The sequence below is a fragment of the Cherax quadricarinatus genome, chromosome 2 (assembly GCF_038502225.1).
Source record: "Cherax quadricarinatus isolate ZL_2023a chromosome 2, ASM3850222v1, whole genome shotgun sequence".
Taxonomy (NCBI): Eukaryota; Metazoa; Arthropoda; class Malacostraca; order Decapoda; family Parastacidae; genus Cherax; species Cherax quadricarinatus.
The window spans coordinates 34,310,798-34,334,084 of record NC_091293.1 but is presented as its reverse complement, the minus strand read 5'-3'; the positions used below and the strand labels follow the sequence as shown (position 1 = coordinate 34,334,084).

Genomic DNA, 23,287 nt, shown 5'->3' with positions numbered 1-23,287 from the left:
GTGTGTGTGTGCACGCGTGTGTGTGTGTGTGTATACTCGCCTAGTAGAGGTGTGTGTATGTGTGCATGTGTGTGTGTGTTCGTGTGTTTGGCAGAAATTGGTACTAGGGTCTAAAGCTTCTATAAGTGTCTACCCTTGTGTGTGTGTGTGTGTGTGTGTGTGTGTGTGTGTGTGCACGTATGTGTGTGAGAGAGAGATGGTTAGGGGGGTAGGGGAGGGGTTGTTGTGGTTGAAAGATCTGTTATGCCTCTCTGTCGTGTAGGCTCATATTTAGTCCCAGTTGTCTTTCCTAGTAATGCTACTCTCTCCACTTATTGCCCTTTCTGGATTTAAGTATCAGTTACTGTTGGTTATTATCCTATTCCTTGCTCACATTGAGAGAGGACTTCCTAGCTTCCTAAGTATTCATACTGCTAATAACTACTGGTAGTAATACTATGTTACCCCTACGTTACCCCTCGCTAGTCTGCTCTATACCTCACACTCTCGTCAACACTATCTTCACCTTATCTGTGCTATTTCTACCCTAATTTTGGTAATAGCTTGCAGGAGTGAGTGACCAATATCTAACAGTGATGTAGAGACCAGAATCTGACAACTTGCAACCACAATAGGTGAGTAATACTTGCACTGGCAGTAGTGTTGTAACAGGTTGCTAGATGCTGATGACGTAGTCGTCGTACATAGGCCTTCTATCACTATTTTGAAGATCCTTCACCCGTGATGTTTATAACCATATATGCTCATACATCCCGCATTCTTCACGTGATTTCACTTTTCACTTATGATAGTATACACTTCACATTATATACACTTTACTTTATTTGAATAATGGCACGCCACTTGTTGTGACGTCACTGCTTCAGCAGGCCTACTCTGCCACTTTCCCTTATTATATGTTTTATTTTTCCTTTCTCGTTTTGCTTATTAACGTTTTCCCTCTCATTGTATGGTGCCCCACATTTCACTTGTTATCCAAACGCTGGTAATTCTTGAACACCTGCTTCCACACTCACTTTGATCTTTGTATATTTGAATCTGTGTGGCAACAGGTGCCTACTAGCCACTAACGGTTTTGCACTCTGAAATATTAATGATTTCAGGCTTCCTCTCGACATTTTTTTTAACTAATAACTTTAGTTATCACTCGTAGGATTGTTCACTGACGTTGTCACTACCACTGATTACTGCTAGCAGTTACTGCACGCCTTAAAAACACTAAGGTTCTCGGAGCCTTGTGCACCCACGTCTGCACCCTGTGTGTGTGTGTGTGTGTGTGTGTGTGTGTGTGTGTGTGTGTGTGTGTGTGTGTGTGTGTGTGTGTTTGTGTGTGTGTGTGTGTGCGTGTGTGTGCGTGTGTGTGCGTGTGTGCGTGTGTGCGTGTGTGTGTGTGAGCGTGCAGGAAAATTTCCTAGTAACAGTATACCAACGTTGAAAATTTGAACCTGATCGGATGAATCGTTCTAAAATTTCAAACGAAAATTTTGGATGAAGGTAAAAAATCAGCCATTTATTATAATATACCGTTTCAGGGATACCTAATTAAAATATCCACTTTAAGGTACTCCTTTGGGGATACCTACTGCTACTACTACTACTAATAATAATAATAAATTATTAAATAAAATAAAGACGTATCAGTAAGTAAATATATTAAATACAATGTAAGTAATCAATAAAATTATTGTCATTAGAATTCAGTTTGAGGAAAGAGTGAAACCTGTGTCAGTCATACAGTGTGAGGAGCAGTGCAGAGTCGACGCATCTTCCGCTGACTGTCAGACAGAAGCGTTAACAAGCCGTAATCTTCAGTTTCCAAGTCACTCTATCAATTGTCCTCATCAGCTGTGCAATGAATGAGGCGGTAACTGTTGTTAATGAATATGGTGGGGTACAATCAGGTGACGTGGAACTGGGTGTATATTTCATGAAGCTCTAAGCCCGTGTTGCACATTTAGGGCAAGGAAGAGTGGAGGCTCGATCTTCCGTTCACTAATCATGTTTCCGTTGAGTAAGCTGGTCTTGGACCGCCGGCTTGTTGATGAGTGTTGTTTGGACTGAATCATGCGATGACTCACCGCACACAGACACATCGCGTAATGCTACTACGGTTAGAAAAAAAAATCGTGAAAGTCTGATACTTTTGTGAAGCGCAACACCAGTCTCCTCTACTCATTATCACCGCTTTTAATAACCTTAAACTGTGTACATTCTTAAAAAATACATTAGATAATCACTTCCGCAGTCTTAAAGGAACTAAAGGTTGCAATCAAGGCTGAATTTACGAAGTATAACCGAACTGAGTTCTCCGACCTCTTAGCGAGAACACATCAAGGTGATCTCTCAGGCTCTCATGTGCCGCACTTTGTTCATCTCACATCCCTAAGTGAGGGACACTCTCAGGTTCCTGTGTTAGTCTGAGAAAATTCAATATCGCTCGCATTCGCTTCATAAATAATGTGCGTAATTTACTTTATACAAAAAAAATCAAGAAAAATCAAAGTACACACCACGAAGGGAATTTATTTACACTTTACTAAAAAGTTTAACGTAGAGTTGAACATCGATCAACATTAAGATCCGGAAAATATTACACTGCTGCACAAATAACAAGTCCAGTTAACATGATAAAATGATAAAGTTGGGTAAAACACAATGCAAACGACAAAAAAGCATACTGAAGAGAGTATGCTGCCTTGATACGCTGACAGACAGGACATAATTTCGTGCAAATACAAACACTGGCTCCTTCGAGATTAACAAACTATGGAAACCTACACAGGTGGGAACAAACTATTTCAGTGTAAACAATCTAACTGCTGAGATACGGTCATTAAGTTCAGTCTTGAACTACTATACATTTCCTCTAAAATGCCTAACCACAATCTATTTCATGTCTTCGCTACTATCTCAGTCTTATCAAAAAGTAATCCTATAGTTGAAAAGATTACTCGACCTACTTTAGTGAGTGTTGTGTGAGACAAACGTTAAAGTTCACTTGCACTAGTTTACAAGTTTCTTAACAAAGTGACTATCTCTAATTGGAGAATTAAAAAATATAAATTTATATTTGTTAACTCGCTAAGTATTGAAGATGAGACGCCAGGGACAGCGCTGTCTTACTACAATGCGATTACCAATATAATATATATATATATATATATATATATATATATATATATATATATATATATATACATACATATATATATATAATGTACATATATATATATATATATATATATATATATATATATATATTATATATATATATATATATATATATACATACATATATATATATATATATATATATATATATATATATATTTATAGGTATGTATATATATATATATATATATATATATATATATATATATATATATATATATATATATATATATATATATGTCGTGCCGAATATGTAAAACTGGTCAATTAGCAAGAACTCATTTAAAATTAAGTCCTTTCTGAAATTTCCTCTTCGTTTAAAAATATATTTTTTTCATTAACGTTAATGTAATTTTTTTTAATTTTGCACCAAAAGAATCTTAGAAAACTTACCTAACCTTATTATAACAAGAGCAATTTATTTTAGCCTAACCCAACTAAATATATTTTAGATTTGTTTACAATAATTTAATACTAAACAAACCCAGTGAAATATATTTTATTCGTTAGGTTAAGAATGATTTTGGCGAGATTATTGCATACACAAATTTTCACTTGTCCTATATGGCAAGATGAGCGTTGCTATTTAAGCCAAGAGCACAAGTTCTGCCTATTCGGCATGACATATATATATATATATATATATATATATATATATATATATACATATATATATATATATATATATATATATATATATAATATAGGGAGGTACCACCTCTAGAACTGTTATAGGGACCCTCATCCTCAGAGAAAAGAATAAACTTGCTTCAGGGAAAACTCAAGGTTGTTCCCGAAGCTGTTTGAGAATTTTCTCCTGCCACCCCCTATATTTTATATATATTTTATTTAAAGACAAAATACATTGACAAAACATTCACAAAAATACGATAGAAAGTAAAACAACATAGGTAACGCAGAGCTACATATCGAATACTTCGTCCAGCTCCCCGGCGGTGGGCCGCGTGCCCAGAATGCTGCAGGCATTTCCTCTCTGGATCGCAACACTGAGTCTCTGAAAGAGGAAGCTGGTCGCCCTGTGGTCCTTGGTTTCTATGATGAGCTTTTCACCAAGCTCTATTAGGAACTTAAGAGCACACTTGCCCCATGCTCCAAGGGTCTCCGACCCTATTGGGATGAAGTTATAGCAAGGGGGAAGGTCTTCATATTTGCGGATCTTCTGGGTCTCCCTGTGGCTGGCAGCTCCACCCCCTTCCATTACAGAGTATGGTAAGTAGGTGTCTGCCAATGTGGCGGCACATGTGTAGTCCCAGGCAATCTGCTTTCCACCCTTCCAAGGTAGCATAGTGGCTCCATCAGGACGCTTTTGAATTCCGTCAGACCTCTGCACTTGGGGTTCCCGTTGAGCTGGGCAACGGGCTGTGGCGAGGCTTCTCTTTATGATGTCATTGACCTCCTCATGCCTGGCGTACTTCCCTTCTGCTGTGTGACACACGAGACCATTAAGTCCGAATTGATCAGCTGTCGCCCTGTCGCAAATACACCTATGTTCGGTGAGGATGGGGGCGGCTAGGCAAAGAGCAACATCAATCCGAATGGCCTGTGGGTATAGTCGAGTGCCCAAGGAGGAATTGGGAACAGCTAACAGGAAATCTCCTGAGTGTGGTGCCTTCACTGCCAGGAGACGAGCTTTGTCCTTTCATGAGGCGTTGGAGAACATTGTGTTGGCGATTTTTTCCATGGTCGGTTTGTCCCAGTGGGACTGGTTGTGTTCTTTGGGAGGAGCTGGTCTACTGGAGGAATCTGTAAGGGTGTCCCACCGAATCGCTGCTTCAGTAAGTCTGGGGTCTTGAGCTCCTACCACATCTCTCAAGCGTTCGGGAACAATCTTCTTGACTAATGCACTGGAAGCCAAACACGAAGACAGAAAAGCAGGTAAAGCAACATGCGTTGCTTTGCGCACCCCTATACCTCCCAGTCGCACTGGGAGGGTTGCTGATTCCATTGCTGATCCTCTAGTGACAGGTTCAGTGCCTTCTTAAGGGTTGACCTCAGGTGTGCGTCATATTCGTCGAGTGTTGGGTTGTCAAAGGAGGGTGCACACCTCAGGAAGTGAGTGAGTCTTGGAATAGTAAGGCAACTTGTGAGGAGATACAGAGCATCATGGGCATCAAGATTGCTTATTCTCTCCTCCATTCTCATCAGGTCATTCAATTTGTCCTTGAGGACTGTGTAGATGGCCTGATGACCCAGCGGTGCCCCCAAGAGTTGGATGGAGTTGTAGTTGAGACTTCTGGGAGGATTCTTCGCTCAGCATTGATTATTTCCTGGTTTGCTGTGATGATTTCACACTTGGAGGGATTGAGGATGAGTCCCAAGTCTTCTATCTGTGTTTTCACCAGTTGTAGGTCCCCTAATAGGGACTCTTCAGTACCTGCCAGAGTGCCATCATCCAGGTACCAGATGTTGAGCTCGCTGCGTAGGCTGGAAGTTAGTTCTCTTATTGCTAGTGGGTCACCCTGCTGAACACCTTCTGATGAGAGAATTTCATGTTCTCCAAACAAAAGAATTGAGGGTTTGCTGTAGCCGGCTGAAATGAAGGGAAAAAGACTGGGGAAGCGATCCCGAACAGCTGGCAAGACAGCATCTTACAGCAATTACAAATGGGTATTCATAAACAGGTAATTATATTTTCATCAAGGCAAACCGAAACATTGAAACAAAAGGAAAATAAAATAAAAGCTTTCCAGATTTCATAAACGACAATATAGAGGTTCCATGTAAATAAATAAGAAAAATTCGAAATACGTCAGATGAGGCTGCAAACTATTGTCAGTGAGACCTCCAAGAGGTGTGGATCTCTCTCTCTCTCTCTCTCTCTCTCTCTCTCTCTCTCTCTGTCTCTCTGTCTCTCTGTCTCTCTCTGTATATACACAGAGAGGTATTAAATTATTCTTGACTGATGGTAAATAGGTAACATGCAGCCTTAATGACCCTTTGGTTTTTTTCGATTGGCTTTAAGCCCAATTAAACAAACACCTAATCAATGAATAAATTAAGATAATGCAGACCTAATAAAAGCAGCATGAAAAGCTTATATACATTACGCAATAAATTAAAATCAAGGAAGTAGATCACAAAACCACAAACAAGTGAAAGAAGAACCAAAGAAAACAAATACAGCAAGACGCGAAATTTCAGGAAAACAATATCAGTAGAAAACTAGAGAAAAAAATGCACAAACAACAAGGGTAATCAAAACGCATTCCCTATGTGAGGGGTTAAAATGTTCTCGACTCGTTGTGTACGGCTGAAATGCAGCCTTAAGAACCCTCGTGCAGGTGGCAGGTTTTAAACCAACCCAACCAACCATTAAAACACTCAGCTTTAAGATATAAACGAGAAGGCTAACGTTAGATACTGCTTGCCTAACGTGAACCCCATTTCACAACAGCAGCATAAATGGGAAAGTGTAGCACAGAGAAATCTCAGCATGAAGAAGAGACTGGAGAAAATATTTTGGTAAATCAATATGAATAAAAAACTCACCAAGCTTCAGAAATTGTCAGTTAAAAAACTCAGACACTACAGACATCCTAACGGAAGAAACTTGAGATAAAAGAGAAAGTCTCATAATTGTTTGCTTTCACAGCCCTCGGTTTAAAAATAATTTTGAGAGAACATGCTTTAAAATACTAAGAAAAAAAACTGTTGTTTCAAGTTTTTATTTTAAAAGTAATAATCACTACAGTTAAATATATGAACTAAAGAAAATACCCTGAATGATAGGCATTAAACATAGTCAGCAAAAATTCTTCGCTTTGATGCTAGGTCCTTATGTATCAACACACCACAGAAATAAGTAGAATGAGAGAAATTAACACACCATCAATACTAGACCTAGTAGTGAGAGAAGGTAACACACCATCAATACTAGACCTAGTAGTGAGAGAAGGTAATTCGCCATCAATACTAGACCTAGTAGTGTGAGAAGGTAATTCACCATCAATACTAGACTCAGTATTGAGAGAAGGTAATTCACCATCAATACTAGACCTAGTAGTGAGAGAAGGTAATTCACCATCAGTACTAGACTTAGTAGTGAGAGAAGGTAGCACACCATCAATACTAGATCTAGTAGTGAGAGAAGGTAATTCACCATCAATTCTAGACCTAGTTGTGAGAGAAGGTAATTCACCATCAATACTAGACCTAGTAGTGAGAGAAGGTAACACACCATCAATACTAGACCTAGTAGTGAGAGAAGGTAACACACCATCAATACTAGACTCAGTATTGAGAGAAGGTAATTCACCATCAATACTAGACCTAGTAGTGAGAGAAGGTAATTCACCATCAGTACTAGACCTAGTAGTGAGAGAAGGTAATTCACCATCAATACTAGACCTAGTAGTGTGAGAAGGTAACACATCATCAATACTAGACCTAGTAGTGAGAGAAGGTAATTCACCATCAATACTAGACCTAGTAGTGTGAGAAGGTAACACATCATCAATACTAGACCTAGTAGTGAGAGAAGGTAACACACCATCAATACTAGACTCAGTATTGAGAGAAGGTAATTCACCATCAATACTAGACCTAGTAGTGAGAGAAGGTAATTCACCATCAGTACTAGACCTAGTAGTGAGAGAAGGTAATTCACCATCAATACTAGACCTAGTAGTGAGAGAAGGTAACACACCATCAATACTAGACCTAGTAGTGAGAGAAGGTAATTCGCCATCAATACTAGACCTAGTAGTGTGAGAAGGTAATTCACCATCAATACTAGACTCAGTATTGAGAGAACGTAATTCACCATCAATATTAGACCTAGTAGTGAGAGAAGGTAATTCACCATCAGTACTAGACTTAGTAGTGAGAGAAGGTAGCACACCATCAATACTAGACCTAATAGTGAGAGAAGGTAATTCACCATCAATTCTAGACCTAGTTGTGAGAGAAGGTAATTCACCATCAATACTAGACCTAGTAGTGACAGAAGGTAATTCACCATCAATGCTAGACCTAGTAGTGACAGAAGGTAATTCACCATCAATACTAGACCTAGTAGTGAGAGAAGGTAACACACCATCAATACTAGACCTAGTAGTGAGAGAAGGTAATTCACCATCAATACTAGACCTAGTAGTGAGAGAAGGTAAGGCACCATCAATACTAGACCTAGTAGTGAGAGAAGGTAAGGCACCATCAATATTAGACCTAGTAGTGAGAGAAGGTAACACACCGTCAATACTAGACCTAGTAGTGAGAGAAGGTAACACACCATCAATACTAGACCTAGTAGTGAGAGAAGGTAACACACCATCAATACTAGACCTAGTAGTGTGAGAAGGTAATTCACCATCAATACTAGACTCAGTATTGAGAGAAGGTAATTCACCATCAATACTAGACCTAGTAGTGAGAGAAGGTAATTCACCATCAGTACTAGACTTAGTAGTGAGAGAAGGTTGCACACCATCAATACTAGACCTAGTAGTGAGAGAAGGTAATTCACCATCAATTCTAGACCTAGTTGTGAGAGAAGGTAATTCACCATCAATACTAGACCTAGTAGTGAGAGAAGGTAACACACCATCAATACTAGACCTAGTAGTGAGAGAAGGTAACACACCATCAATACTAGACTCAGTATTGAGAGAAGGTAATTCACCATCAATACTAGACCTAGTAGTGAGAGAAGGTAATTCACCATCAGTACTAGACCTAGTAGTGAGAGAAGGTAATTCACCATCAATACTAGACCTAGTAGTGTGAGAAGGTAACACATCATCAATACTAAACCTAGTAGTGAGAGAAGGTAACACACCATCAATACTAGACTCAGTATTGAGAGAAGGTAATTCACCATCAATACTAGACCTAGTAGTGAGAGAAGGTAATTCACCATCAGTACTAGACCTAGTAGTGAGAGAAGGTAATTCACCATCAATACTAGACCTAGTAGTGAGAGAAGGTAACACACCATCAATACTAGACCTAGTAGTGAGAGAAGGTAATTCGCCATCAAAACTAGACCTAGTAGTGTGAGAAGGTAATTCACCATCAATACTAGACTCAGTATTGAGAGAACGTAATTCACCATCAATATTAGACCTAGTAGTGAGAGAAGGTAATTCACCATCAGTACTAGACTTAGTAGTGAGAGAAGGTAGCACACCATCAATACTAGACCTAATAGTGAGAGAAGGTAATTCACCATCAATTCTAGACCTAGTTGTGAGAGAAGGTAATTCACCATCAATACTAGACCTAGTAGTGACAGAAGGTAATTCACCATCAATGCTAGACCTAGTAGTGACAGAAGGTAATTCACCATCAATACTAGACCTAGTAGTGAGAGAAGGTAACACACCATCAATACTAGACCTAGTAGTGAGAGAAGGTAATTCACCATCAATACTAGACCTAGTAGTGAGAGAAGGTAAGGCACCATCAATACTAGACCTAGTAGTGAGAGAAGGTAAGGCACCATCAATATTAGACCTAGTAGTGAGAGAAGGTAACACACCGTCAATACTAGACCTAGTAGTGAGAGAAGGTAACACACCATCAATACTAGACCTAGTAGTGAGAGAAGGTAACACACCATCAATACTAGACCTAGTAGTGTGAGAAGGTAACACATCATCAATACTAGACCTAGTAGTGAGAGAAGGTAACACACCATCAATACTAGACCTAGTAGTGTGAGAAGGTAACACATCATCAATACTAGACCTAGTAGTGAGAGAAGGTAACACACCATCAATACTAGACTCAGTATTGAGAGAAGGTAATTCACCATCAATACTAGACCTAGTAGTGAGAGAAGGTAATTCACCATCAGTACTAGACCTAGTAGTGAGAGAAGGTAATTCACCATCAATACTAGACCTAGTAGTGAGAGAAGGTAACACACCATCAATACTAGACCTAGTAGTGAGAGAAGGTAATTCGCCATCAATACTAGACCTAGTAGTGTGAGAAGGTAATTCACCATCAATACTAGACTCAGTATTGAGAGAACGTAATTCACCATCAATACTAGACCTAGTAGTGAGAGAAGGTAATTCACCATCAGTACTAGACTTAGTAGTGAAAGAAGGTAGCACACCATCAATACTAGACCTAATAGTGAGAGAAGGTACTTCACCATCAATTCTAGACCTAGTTGTGAGAGAAGGTAATTCACCATCAATACTAGACCTAGTAGTGACAGAAGGTAATTCACCATCAATGCTAGACCTAGTAGTGACAGAAGGTAATTCACCATCAATACTAGACCTAGTAGTGAGAGAAGGTAACACACCATCAATACTAGACCTAGTAGTGAGAGAAGGTAATTCACCATCAATACTAGACCTAGTAGTGAGAGAAGGTAAGGCACCATCAATACTAGACCTAGTAGTGAGAGAAGGTAAGGCACCATCAATACTAGACCTAGTAGTGAGAGAAGGTAACACACCGTCAATACTAGACCTAGTAGTGAGAGAAGGTAACACACCATCAATACTAGACCTAGTAGTGAGAGAAGGTATCTCGCCATCAATACTAGACCTAGTAGTGTGAGAAGGTAATTCACCATCAATACTAGACTCAGTATTGAGAGAAGGTAATTCACCATCAATACTAGACCTAGTAGTGAGAGAAGGTAATTCACCATCAGTACTAGACTTAGTAGTGAGAGAAGGTTGCACACCATCAATACTAGACCTAGTAGTGAGAGAAGGTAATTCACCATCAATTCTAGACCTAGTTGTGAGAGAAGGTAATTCACCATCAATACTAGACCTAGTAGTTAGAGAAGGTAACACACCATCAATACTAGACCTAGTAGTGAGAGAAGGTAACACACCATCAATACTAGACTCAGTATTGAGAGAAGGTAATTCACCATCAATACTAGACCTAGTAGTGAGAGAAGGTAATTCACCATCAGTACTAGACCTAGTAGTGAGAGAAGGTAATTCACCATCAATACTAGACCTAGTAGTGTGAGAAGGTAACACATCATCAATACTAGACCTAGTAGTGAGAGAAGGTAATTCACCATCAATACTAGACCTAGTAGTGAGAGAAGGTAACACACCATCAATACTAGACCTAGTAGTGAGAGAAGGTAACACACCATCAATACTAGACTCAGTATTGAGAGAAGGTAATTCACCATCAATACTAGACCTAGTAGTGAGAGAAGGTAATTCACCATCAGTACTAGACCTATTAGTGAGAGAAGGTAATTCACCATCAATACTAGACCTAGTAGTGAGAGAAGGTAACACACCATCAATACTAGACCTAGTAGTGAGAGAAGGTAATTCGCCATCAATACTAGACTCAGTATTGAGAGAAGGTAATTCACCATCAATACTAGACCTAGTAGTGAGAGAAGGTAGCACACCATCAATACTAGACCTAGTAGTGAGAGAAGGTAATTCACCATCAATACTAGACCTAGTAGTGAGAGAAGGTAATTCACCATCAATACTAGACCTAGTAGTGAGAGAAGGTAATTCACCATCAATACTAGACCTAGTAGTGAGAGAAGGTAAGGCACCATCAATACTAGACCTAGTAGTGAGAGAAGGTAACGCACCATCAATACTAGACCTAGTAGTGAGAGAAGGTAATTCACCATCAATACTAGACCTAGTAGTGAGAGAAGGTAATTCACCATCAATACTAGACCTAGTAGTGAGAGAAGGTTTGACACCATCAATACTAGACCTAGTAGTGAGAGAAGGTAATTCACCATCAGGTAATTCACCATCAATACTAGACCTGGTAGTGAGAGAAGGTAATTCACCATCAATACTAGACCTAGTAGTGAGAGAAGGTAACACACCATCAATACTAGACCTAGTAGTGAGAGAAGGTAACACACCATCAATACTAGACCTAGTAGTGAGAGAAGGTAATTCACCATCAATACTAGACCTAGTAGTGAGAGAAGGTAATTCACCATCAATACTAGACCTAGTAGTGAGAGAAGGTAATTCACCATCAGTACTAGACCTAGTAGTGAGAGAAGGTAATTCACCATCAATACTAGACCTAGTAGTGAGAGAAGGTAATTCACCATCAGTACTAGACCTAGTAGACCTAGTAGTGTGAGAAGGTAACACATATTCAGTAGTAGACCTAGTAGTGAGAGAAGGTAATTCACCATCAATACTAGACCTAGTAGTTTGAGAAGGTAACACATCATTATTAGACCTAGTAGTGAGAGAAGGTAATTCACCATCAATACTAGTGCTAGTAGTGAGAGAAGGTAAGTGAGGGAAGGTAACACACCATCAATACTAGACTCAGTATTGAGAGAAGGTAATTCACCATCAATACTAGACCTAGTAGTGAGAGAAGGTAATTCACCATCAGTACTAGACCTAGTAGTGAGAGAAGGTAGCACACCATCAATACTAGACCTAGTAGTGAGAGAAGGTAATTCACCATCAATTCTAGACCTAGTTGTGAGAGAAGGTAATTCACCATCAATACTAGACCTAGTAGTGAGAGAAGGTAATTCACCATCAATACTAGACCTAGTAGTGAGAGAAGGTAATTCACCATCAATACTAGACCTAGTGAGAGAAGGTAATTCACATCAATGCTAGACCTAGTAGTGAGAGAAGGTAATTCACCATCAGTACTAGACCTAGTAGTGAGAGAAGGTAACACACCATCAATACTAGACCTAGTAGTGAGAGAAGGTAATTCACCATCAGTACTAGACCTAGTAGTGAGAGAAGGTAATTCACCATCAGTACTAGACCTAGTAGTGAGAGAAGGTAATTCACTATCAGTACTAGACCTAGTAGTGAGAGAAGGTAATTCACTATCAGTACTAGACCTAGTAGTGAGAGAAGGTAATTCACTAGTAGTGAGAGAAGGTAATTCACCATCAATACTAGACCTAGTAGTGAGAGAAGGTAATTCACCATCAATACTAGACCTAGTAGTGAGAGAAGGTAACACACCATCAATACTAGACCTAGTAGTGAGAGAAGGTAATTCACCATCAATACTAGACCTAGTAGTGAGAGAAGGTACCATTACTAGACCTAGTAGTGAGAGAAGGTAAGGCACCATCAATACTAGACCTAGTAGTGAGAGAAGGTAACACACCGTCAATACTAGACCTAGTAGTGAGAGAAGGTAACACACCATCAATACTAGACCTAGTAGTGAGAGAAGGTAACACACCATCAATACTAGACCTAGTAGTGAGAGAAGGTAACACACCATCAATACTAGACCTAGTAGTGAGAGAAGGTAACACACCATCAATACTAGACCTAGTAGTGAGAGAAGGTAATTCACCATCAATACTAGACCTAGTAGTGAGAGAAGGTAATTCACCATCAGTACTAGACCTAGTAGTGAGAGAAGGTAATTCACCATCAATACTAGACCTAGTAGTGAGAGAAGGTAACACACCATCAATAAGGTATCTTGTACTTAAGAGTAAAAAATCCTCTGCATAAGTAAAATATGAAATCGTTTAAGAAAACTGTAAGAAATCCTCTATAAAAAGCAAAAGTAAGAAAACCTCAAAATTAAAATAAGAAAGCTCTCTATAAATTTAAAGTAAGAAATCTATATAAAGAGTATGAAATTCTCTAGAAAAATCTTTAGGTAAAAAATAAAAACAAAATCGGTTAGAGTTCAAGCCATGAATGTTCACTGTGCAGTAAGTACATCTGAGAAATCAATGGGACAAATCTATGAGAGGAACAAATATACTCGCAATATATGAGATGGAATCAAGCAATGCATGATAAAATTACCAAAAAAAAAAAAAGAAACACTAAAGACTAATTTAATAACAGGTACTGGAAAGTCATAAAAAATAACCTGGAGCCTATACAGAAAGTGACTCAAAACAGAAACTAATCAAAGATTCAAATAGGCCTTAAACAAATTTACTAAAATAAGTGGAAAGGAAATTTTGTAAGGAATGTTACATACAGTATTAGTAAAGCAGAAGGAAGTGTGAGATATATTATATATACATTTCCAGGTTGTAATAACAGACGAAAAAATACATCTTCACTCATGAAGGACTCACTTCAACCAGTCAACCATACAACTTTAGATAAGGAGTAAGTCAACCAAAAAAATAATGAGTATACCAATCAACGTAGTCGTAGTATAATCCTGAATCTCATCATCTTAGACCGTACAAAGATAATACTGATCAAATGAGCACCAGGAAATCAGAAATTTAATCAAGCTGATCATTACATGGAAACACTCAACTAATATATATTTGGTATTCGAGCTGGGGTAATCTGGTATTCATGTATATATATATATATATATATATATATATATATATATATATATATATATATATATATATATATATATATATACAGTAAACAGGTGATTTCAGAATATGCAAAACAACAACTGTGAAAAATAGAGAAATTCCATGCGCTTTCGTGACTACTCACATTATCAAGGAACAATGAAAGTAATGCATCAAAGGAAGGCATATAAAGGGTCTAGCCCACACCTCACTATCACATCCCACAACAAAGCAACACCTGACGCGCGACTCATAAGAAAGAGAACACTGCAGCAGCCCCGCTGGCCCAACTAGACAGGTCCTTCACACAACCCACCAACAAACTATTCTACCCAAGAATTAAGAATTTTAAAATTTATTATTTGTCCAATGTATTATTAAATTCTTCCCAAATTCTATTAATTATAACTGGATGTAATTTATATAAACCAAAGGAAATATTCATATTATTGTCAAAACTGCTTTTTATGAAACAAGATTCAATTATATTCCTGTCGACCATGGACTTGTTTGATACAACTTTCTCAACTTTTTGAAAATCAATTGGATGGTTAAAATCTCTCACATGAATAAATAGAGCATTGGAATCTTGTCCAGTTCTAATGCTATATTTATGTTGTTTTAATCCCTTACCATGAAAACTTGGTTGATATGCCTTTTCTTCTTAAGGCTTTTAATATCAAAGTTGTATTTAAAAATCTTGATACAGTAAAGAAGATACAGTGAAGAATTCCCCCAAAAATGTTGACGGATGTGTGTATAAGATTCCTTGTAAAATTTGCGTTAAAGTTTATTACGGTCAAACTGGTAAAGGTCTCGAACTAAGATTAAAACAACATAAATATAGCATTAGAACTGAACAAGATTCCAATGCTTTATTTATTCATGTGAAAGATTTTAACCATCCAGTTGATTTTCAAAAAGTTGAGAAAGTTGTATCAAGCAAGTCCATGGTCGACAGGAATATAATTGAATCTTGTTTCATAAAAAGCAGTTTTGACAATAATATGAATATTTCCTTTGGTTTATATAAATTAGATCCATTTGTAATTAATAGAATTTGGGAAGAATTTAATAATACATTGGACAAATAATAAATGTTAAAATTCTTAATTCTTGGGTAGAATAGTTTGTTGGTGGGTTGTGTGAAGGACCTGTCTAGTTGGGCCAGCGGGCCTGCTGCAGTGTTCTCTTTCTTATGAGTCGCGCGTCAGGTGTTGCTTTGTTGTGGGATGTGATAATGAGGTGTGGTCTAGACCCTTTATATGCCTTCCTTTGATGCATTACTTTCATTGTTCCTTGATAATGTGAGTAGTCACGAAAGCGCTTGGAATTTCTCTATTTCTCACAGTGGTTGTTTTGCATATATATATATATATATATATATATATATATATATATATATATATATATATATATATATATATGTATGTATATATATAAAGCACAGTCAGTAATATATAAGTTAAGCAAAGTCTAGATAGAAAAACTAATTCTCGATATTCTTCACTAGCCTGGCTCCCACCCTCTTCACATATTCCTTCCTGCAATCCCATCACTCCAGATATTTCCTTCCACTACCCCCAGCACTGAAAATATTCCCTCCTCCACTCCCATCACTCAAGATATTTCCCTCCACCATCCCTATCACTCCAGGTACCTGCTGCTCAAACCCCAGGTGAAGGTCAGGTAGTAGTGGAATAAACACTCATTTCCTTGACGCCTGTCGAAAAGATCGTCTGTCCCGTGACTGTCGACAAACTTCCGTAGCTGTAGGTGAGGGGACTGGAGCTGGGTGAGGGGACTGGAGCTGGGTGAGGGGACTGGGAGCTGGGTGAGGGGAACTGGGAGCTGGATTAGTGTACTGGGCAGGGTGTGTCCTGGAAGTACGTACATTGAGTGTTTGAGTAAGTGTCCTGGGTGTTTATTGTGTTTATATTTAGCATGTGTACTGGTTATGCCAATACTGAGTGTGCATACTGGGTAAAGTGAGTTTGTAGTGTCTAAACTGGGTGTAGAATGTATTTACGGAATATAATGTGTGTACTGGGTGTAGTGTGCACTGGTAGTGTGTTTGTTTGTACATAGTAGTGTGTTTGTGTCGGAAATATTTGTATCGATAACATGTGTACTGGCAGTGTCCACTGGTATTGAGCACTTGTGGTGAGCACTGGTACTGTTTACTGGTAGTGTGTACCGGCACTGTGTACTGATAGTGAGTACTGGTACTTTGTACTGATATTGAGTACTGATAGTGTGTAGAGTACCTTGTCGGGGGTCGAAGGGATCATGGGGTAGAGGAATGAGGATATAGAGGAGGAGTAGGGTTGGTGGTTGGAGGTTGGAATGTTGGGTTGAAAAGCTGGAAAGGTCAGGATGTGGAGTTGAAAGGGTGGGGGAAGGGGTGTGAGGTTGAGGGAGCATCAGTGGGGTCAGGTTGGTGTAAATGTGTGAGAAGAATGTATAAGGTATCGTACCCTGGTGGTGGGGTTGTGGCTGCTTGGATGGTTAGGTACTGTGTTGGTTGCGTGGTGGGACGTTTGGGTGGTGGGGTGGTTAGGTAATGGTGTGATATGATTGAGTGGTTGGGTGCTTAGTGGGTGAAGGGGTGGGTGGTCAGGTGGGGAGGGGTGGGATGGTGAGGGGATGGTGTGGAGAGAGGGTGGGGTGGTAGGGTGGTGAGGTGGTGTGGGGAGAGGGTCGGGTGGTGGGGTGGTTGGGTGGTGATGTGGTGTTATGAGAGGGTTGGGTGGTGAGGTGGTGTGGTGAGAGGGTGGGGTGGTAGGGTGGTGAAGTGGTGTGATGAGAGGGTGGGTTGGTGGGGCGGTAGAGTGGTGAGGTGATGGTGTGATGAGAAGGTAGGGTGGTGAGGTGGTGTGGTGAGAGGGAAGGGTGGTGAGGTGGTAGGGTGGTAGAGTGGTGATGTGATGGTGTGATGAGAAGGTAGGGTGGTGAGGTGGTGTGGTGAGAGGGTAGAGTGGTGGGGTGGTAGGGTTGTGAGGTGATGGTATGATGAGAGGGTAGGATGGTGAGGTGGTGTGGTGAGAGGGTAGGGTGGTGGGGTGGGGTGGTGAGAGGGTGGGGGGGTAGGGTGGCGAGCTGGTGTGGTGAGAGGGTGTGGTGGTGGGGTGGTAGGGTGGGGAGGTGGTGTGGTTGGGTGGTTAGGTTAGGTGGGGTGGTGAGAGGGTGGGGTGGTAGGGTTGTGAGGTGGGGTGGTGAGAGGGTGGGGTGGTGGTGCGTTGAGAGGGTGGGGTGGTAGGTTGGTCAGGTGGGGTGATAAGAGGGCGGGGTGGTAGGGTTGTGAAGTGGGGTGGTGTGGTGGTTGGGTGGTTAGGTGGGGTGGTGAGAGGGTGGGGTGGTAAGGTTGTGAGGTGGGGTGGTGAGAGGGTGAGTTGTTAGTAGGTGGGGTGGTGAGGTGGTAGGGTTCTGAGGTGTGGTGAGAGGGTGGGGTGGTGGGATGGTTGGGTTTTGAGGTGGGGTGGTAAGAGGGTGGGGTGGTGGGGTGGTGAGAGGGTGGGGTGGTGGGGTGGTGAGAGGGCGGGGTGGTGGGGTGGTGAGAGGGTGAGTTGTTAGTAGGTGGGGTGGTGAGGTGGTAGGGTTCTGAGGTGTGGTGAGAGGGTGGGGTGGTGGGATGGTTGGGTTTTGCGGTGGGGTGGTGAGAGGGTGGGGTGGTGGGGTGGTGAGAGGGTGGGGTGGTGAGAGGGTGTGGTGGTGGGGTGGTAGGGTGGTGAGGTGGTGTGGTTGGGTGGTTAGGTTAGGTGGGGTGGTGAGAGGGTGGGGTGGTAGGGTTGTGAGGTGGGGTGGTGAGAGGGTGGGGTGGTGGTGCGTTGAGAGGGTGGGGTGGTAGGTTGGTTAGGTGGGGTGATAAGAGGGCGGGGTGGTAGGGTTGTGAAGTGGGGTGGTGTGGTGGTTGGGTGGTTAGGTGGGGTGGTGAGAGGGTGGGGTGGTAAGGTTGTGAGGTGGGGTGGTGAGAGGGTGAGTTGTTAGTAGGTGGGGTGGTGAGGTGGTAGGGTTCTGAGGTGTGGTGAGAGGGTGGGGTGGTGGGATGGTTGGGTTTTGAGGTGGGGTGGTAAGAGGGTGGGGTGGTGAGAGGGTGGGGTGGTGGGGTGGTGAGAGGGTGGGGTGGTGGGGTGGTGAGAGGGCGGGGTGGTGGGGTGGTGAGAGGGTGAGTTGTTAGTAGGTGGGGTGGTGAGGTGGTAGGGTTCTGAGGTGTGGTGAGAGGGTGGGGTGGGGGGATGGTTGGGTTTTGAGGTGGGGTGGTGAGAGGGTGGGGTGGTGGGGTGGTGAGAGGGTGGGGTGGTGAGAGGGAGGGGTGGTGGGGTGGTGAGAGGGTGAGTTGTTAGTAGGTGGGGTGGTGAGGTGGTAGGGTTCTGAGGTGTGGTGAGAGGGTGGGGTGGTGGGATGGTTGGGTTTTGAGGTGGGGTGGTGAGAGGGTGGGGTGGTGGGGTGGTGAGAGGGTGGGGTGGTGAGAGGGCGGGGTGGTGAAAGGGAGGGGTGGTGAATTAATTTGAATCTGAAGGTCTCATGAGATGGAGTGAGAATTTAAGGATAGAAATTGTAGGTATTTCTAAATAGGAACACTGGGTATTTTAGGGTAGGTATAGTGGGCATTTTAGGGTAGGTATAGTAGGCATTTTAGGGTAGGAATTGTGGGTATTTTAGGGTAGATATTGTGGGTATTTTAGGGTAGATATTGTGGGTATTTTAGGGGAGGTATAGCGGGTATATTAGGGTAGAAATTGTGAGTATTTTATGGAAGGAATTGTGAATATTTTAGGGAAAGTATTGTGGGTATTTTATGGTACAAATTGTGGGTATTTTAGGGTAGAAATTGTGGATATTTTAGGGTAGAAATTGTGGATATTTTAGGGTAGAAATTGTGGATATTTTAGGGTAGAAATTGTGGGTATTTTAGGGTAGAAATTGTGGATATTTTAGGGTAGAAATTGTGAGTATTTTAAGTAGGAATTGTAGGTATTTTAAAGAAGGAAAAATAGTGACCCTGCAGTAGGTCACTCATGACACAGGATGCAGCGTGAGAGTAGCTGGGCTCATGAGCTATAGCATAACAGAGAATTTCTATCGGAGAGTGATGGGGGAAGCAAGTGATAGCGAGGGGGAGGCGAGTGATAGGGAAGGGGAGACGAGTGATAGGGAGGGGGAGGGGGAGGCAAGTGATAGGGAGGGGAGGCGAGTGATAGGGAGGGGGAGACCAGTGACAGGGTGAGGGAGACCAGTAATAGGGGGGGAGACCAGTGATAGGGAGAGGAAGACCAGTGATAGGGAGGGGAGGCGAGTGATAGGGAGAGGGAGACCAGTGACAGGGTAAGGGAGACCAGTGATAGGGGGGAGACCAGTGATAGGGAGAGGGAGACCAGTGATAGGGAGGGGAGGCGAGTGATAGGAAGGGGGAGACCAATGATAGGGAGGGGAGGCGAGTGATAGGGAGGGGGAGACCAGTGATAGGGAAGGGGAGGTGAATGATAGGGAAGGGGAGATGAATAATAGGGTGGGGGAGGCTAGTGATAGGGAGTGGGAGGGGAGTGATAGGGAGAGGAGGCGAGTGATAAGGAGGGGAGGCGAGTGATAGGGAGGGGGAAACCAGTGATAGGGAGGGGGAGACGAGTGATAGGGAGGTTTAGACCAGTGACAGTGATGGGGACACCATTGATAGGGAGTGGGAGGCGAGTGATAGGGAGGGGGAGACCAGTGATACGGAAGGGGAGATGATAGGGTGGGGGAGGCAAGTGATAGGGAGGAGGAGGGGAGTGATAGGGAGGGGGAGGCGAGTGATAGGGAGGGGGAGACGAGAGGAACATGAGGGACTGTATGGGGTTCAAGGAGAGGGGTGGATAAAATGAGCTTCTAAGGATGGTGGGTGAGGTTCTGGGGATGGTGGGAGAGGTTCTAGGGGAGGTGGGTGAGGTTCTAGAAGTGATGGGCAAGGTTCTGTGGGTGGTGGGTGAGATTCTGTGGGTGGTGGGTGAGGTTCTAGGGGTGGTGGGTGAGGTTCTAGGAGTGGTGGGTAAGGTTCTAGGAATGGCGGGTGAGGTTCTGTGGGTGGTGGGTGAGGTTCTAGGGGTGGTGGGTAAGGTTCTAAGGGTGGTGGGTGAGGTTCTAGGAGTGGTGGGTAAGGTTATAGGAGTGGTGGGTGAGGTTCTAAGGGTGGTGAGTGAGCTTCTAGGGGCGGTGGGTGAGTTTTGCAGTGGTGGGTGATTACTGAGAGTGGTGGGCGAGGTGGGGAGAATAAGAGGAATTGCACGGGGTAGCTGGATAGAGAGGGATGAGAGAATGATGCTGACAATCCTAGCAGAGGCGGGAGGGATAACTGTAGGGAATGGTGGGATAGGTGCACGGACTGGAGGGATAGGTGCATGGAGTGGAATGATAAGTACTCTGACTGGAGGGATAGGTGCTTGGGATGGAAGGGTAGGTCAACAGGCTGGAAGGGTAGGTGTAAGGATTGGAGACGCAGGGTCAGGAACAGGAGGGATAGATGGAGGGGATATAAGGGTGGATGAAAGAGCTGGAGGGGATGTAGGGGAAGGTGCACGGGCTTAGGGGATAGGTGAAAGGGCTAGGTAATTAAGTGAAGGTGATGTAGAGGAATAGATGCATGGGCTGGATGGGTAGCTGGAGGGATAGGTGGAGGTGCTGGAGAGATATAGGTGGCGGTGCTGGAGGCGTAGCCGGGGGGGCTTAAGGGATAGGTGGAGGGACTGTAAGGGTAGATGCATGGGCAAGAATGGTAGGTGCACACGTATTATTGTAGACGCAGTGAGTGGAGGGTAGGTGTAGCCGTACGGTGTAGAAGACTGGGAGGATGGGCGTTACAGTTTTGGAGCAGTTACGACGACTGGCTGCAGTAGTTGCAGGGGGTCGGACTTGAAGGGGTTAGCAAGACTAGAAACATAGGTGTAGAAACTAGAGGACTAGATGCTTAGATTAGGAGCAAAGGCAGGGTTTGGCATGGTAGGTGACATGACTGTTGCGGTAGGTGAAGGGGATGGAGGTGCAGGTGCAATAGTTGAAGGGGTATGTTAGCACTTTTCTTTGGACGAGAGTTGGAGGGGAAGATGGAGTGATTGGAAAGCCTTGAAGGGTAGATGCAGGGGGGTTGTGGGTGGGTGAAGAGAGTGGAAGAATTTGTGAAAGGGTTGGACAAGCAGGCGCAAAGGCTGAATGGGTAGACGCAGGGGTTGCATGGGTAGATGCAGGGGTTGAATAAGTAGAAGCAGAGGTTGTATGGGTAGATGCAGGGGTTCAATGGGTAGATACAACGGTTGTATGAGTAGAAGCAGGGATTGAATAGGTAGATGCAGGGGTTATATGGGTAGATGCAGGGGTTGAATAGGTAGAAGAGGCTGTATGGGTAGATGCAGGGGTTGTATGGGTAGAAGAGGCTGTATGGGTAGATGCAGGGGTTGTATGGGTAGATGCATAGGTTGAATAGGTAAATGCAGAGGATGTATGGGTAGATGCAGGGGTTGAATGGGGAGATGCAGAGGATATATGGGTAGATGCAAGGTTTTTTTTGGGTAGATGAAGAGGTTGTATGGGTAGGAGCAGGGGATGTATGGGTAGGAGCAGGGGATGTATGGGTAGGAGCAGGGGATGTATGGGTAGGAGCAGGGGATGTATGGGTAGGAGCAGGGAATGTATGGGTAGGAGCAGGGGATGTATGGGTAGGAGCAAGGGATGTACGCGTAGATACAGGAGTTGTGTGGGTAGATGCAGGGGTGGTGTGGATAGATGCAGGGGGCTTCGATGTTTAGGCACGTGTAAGGGCGGTAGATTCCGAGACGTGAAGCAAGGGCAGGGTCGTGGGCGTGCGTGGGCGCGACGTACCTGTGTGTAGTGTTGCAGTGAGGAGGAGCAGCAACAAGATGATCCCCCGAGGCAACACACAACTCCAGATCGTCGTAGTGGATGCGGTCGCCCTGGTAGCGGGCGCCATCTTGGCGGCAGCCCCACTGACCCAACCGTCACTGGGGACTAAACTGGCCTACGCACTCATGGGCCTACACGCACTCTCTCACTCACTCTTTCTCTCTCTCTCTCACCCACTAGCACTCGGGGGCAGCGCGCCCCACCCCCCGCTGGGCGTGTGTGTGCTGGGCAGCACAGGGCATGCAGGAGGGTGGCTAGGGGGGGCGGGTGTTCCTCCGACGGGAGCTTCGAACTGAACGGTCGTCGGGGACAGACTGAACGCGCACCCACCAGCGCTCTCACGCTGCGCACCCGCACACACGCACCACCTATTGACGCCGACACGTCGATACTCCCGCCCCTGCTACCCCTTCCCCTTCCTATGCCACCTAACCCGTTACCCCTAACCCCTACACGCCTGTTTCCGCGCCACACGCCCGCACGCCCACACCGTCAACAACACCAGCACGCACGCCCATATTGTCAACACCACACACACAAACGCACGCGGGCACACATGGAAACACACACACACACATACACACACACACACACACACACACACACACACACGCACACACGCACACATACACACATACACACATGCACACACACGCACACATACACACACACACACACACACACACACACACACACACACACACACACACACACACACGTGGAATAGCCTAGCAAGTGAAGTAGTGGAGGCAGGAACCATACATAGTTTTAAGAAGAGGTATGACAAAGCTCAGGAAGCAGAGAGAGAGAGGATCCAGTAGCGATCAGTGAAGAGGCGGGGCCAGGAGCTGAGTCTCGACCCCTGCAACCACAATTAGGTGAGTACAATTAGGTGAGTACACACACACACACACACACACACAGAAATAGACTCAGAAGTGTCCC

General features: G+C 43.3%; 1 long non-coding RNA gene across 1 annotated transcript in view; it reads right to left on the bottom strand.

Annotated features, from left to right (window-relative positions):
* The window catches only part of LOC138853342 (uncharacterized), a 415,781-nt gene extending 393,041 nt beyond the window's left edge, over window positions 1-22,740 (bottom strand). Inside the window, exon 1 of the long non-coding RNA XR_011392545.1 lies at window positions 22,301-22,740. This is a non-coding gene — a long non-coding RNA (uncharacterized lncRNA). The remainder of the gene's footprint in view (window positions 1-22,300) is intronic.
* Window positions 22,741-23,287: the final 547 nt, after the last annotated feature.